Source organism: Petaurus breviceps, unplaced genomic scaffold, assembly GCF_028583685.1.
Source record: "Petaurus breviceps papuanus isolate PSGF00001 unplaced genomic scaffold, PetGlider_PUasm1.0 174, whole genome shotgun sequence".
Lineage (NCBI taxonomy): Eukaryota > Metazoa > Chordata > Mammalia > Diprotodontia > Petauridae > Petaurus > Petaurus breviceps.
In genome coordinates, this window is record NW_027185761.1 from 34,556,070 (window position 1) to 34,557,842 (window position 1,773).

A 1,773-nucleotide genomic window follows, 5' to 3' on the forward strand; every position below is an offset into this window, starting at 1 on the left:
ACATAATTTCACTTGGTATGTATTCTGCATTGCAAGGAAAGAAGTTAATGATATACTGCGTTCTTCAATTTAGTCCAAATATTTTGGTAGCAACAAACTTGTGCTCTAAAACATTCTTTTCATGTTTTTTTTTTAATACATAAAGCCCTTGTTTCGCTTTAGTAAATGCCAAATTAAATTTTCACATTTGCTTATAAAATGGGTCATTTTCCACAATAAGTTAATCTAACTGTATGTAAGAGAACTGCTAAAAGTATTGGCCATAACGTTAATAACATACTGGGCACAGAAGTCCTCAACAGGTGATTTTTTTTAAAATTCCAAACTGAAAAAGCATTTCTTACCAAAAAGGTAATTAAGCCAACTTGACAAAAAAAGCATTGAACTCATCCAAACTTTTAATGTTCAAGGCACTTCAGGTGCTTTCTTTTTTTATTTTATTTACTCTACAGTAGATTTCTTTCTTGATCAGTATGAATTGTAGACTTACTTTCATATAAAGTAGTGCTCAGTTCTTCAAATGCTTTGTAACTTGTATTACCATGTTCCACTCCACACAAATAAACAATAGGTCCCTTTGTGCTCCTTATCTGTACTGTTATACACTTTTCTTTAGGATTGGGCAATTCAATTTGGTTTCTTCTTGATTGCAATAACATTCTGTTCATGTAAAGCTTGAATACTATGGATATCTTGATAGGTCACATATGTTAACCTTACATTTTCCTTGTCATCTGTTAGTTTAAACAGCTGCTGAGCACAGTCTTCAATTAATTCATCCAAAGCTTTTTTCCACTGTTAATTGATAGAGCCACAAGTGTGAGAGACACTGTGGCAGTCACAAGATGTTGGAGGGGGTGCACGTGACCTCTGAGGAGCAGGAGCTTGGAGATGTGGAGGCCGACTCTGCCTAGCCGAAAGGGCTGACATGGCATTGAGCGCAGGGCCGTGGGAGCCGACTTTGCCAGGTTGGGAAAGGCCGATGTGGCATTGAACGTGCCTTATCAACACGGACTCCTCTTAACACATACTGCTTTGCCCTGCACTTGGGAGAGTGCACGATTGGCTCCCACATGGCATGTGACAGTAAGAAGAATGATAAGGATATTAGGGAAAAAGCAAGGGGAGGCTCTCTCTCTCTCTCTCTGTCCTGCTCTCTCTGTCCCACCACGGTTCCATTCTGCTTTGTTCTGATGGCCATACTGTTAAGATGTAACTGAATAAAGAGCAGCCTCGCTTGGCAACCTCCATGTCCTTGGGTGTTCTGTGGGGGTGACCGAAGACCGGGTATAAGGTAAGACAAGGCCGGAGCTGGGAAGGAGAGCCCAGCAGTTAATAAATCAGTAAGTTCATCCCTTACCTTCTTTTGCTGGGGTACCTTTGATCCCAAATCACCAAGTTCAGATAAAATCTACAGAATATGGTTCATAGATATTTTTGAATGAAGTTGATTCCATCTAATATATTAGGATGTCTTATACTCTTTGTTTTCATTATCCCAATGTTGATGCAATTTCATTTAAATCAAGAACTCCACCAGGAGCAGATTTGATGAGTTCCATAATCTCTACATAATCTCAGAATCTATGAGTTAAATAATCCAAAGACACATCATAAGGAGATTTTGCCACTCATAGTGCTTCAACAGGTTGTCTATGTGGACTGGCATCTGGGGGATTCAGCCCATGGACTCCAGCTTCCTTGTTGTCCTCAGCAGGGTCCAGATCCTGGGCCCTCAATGAGGTGGCCTCTGGGGCTCCAAGCAGTGTTCCG

The 1,773-nt window shown here is 40.4% G+C and overlaps 1 pseudogene; it reads right to left on the reverse strand.

Annotated features, from left to right (window-relative positions):
* Nucleotides 1-446: 446 nt before the first annotated feature.
* On the reverse strand, nt 447-1,562 carry LOC138158352 (transcription factor E2F6 pseudogene; annotated as a pseudogene).
* Between the last annotated feature and the right edge of the window lie 211 nt (nt 1,563-1,773).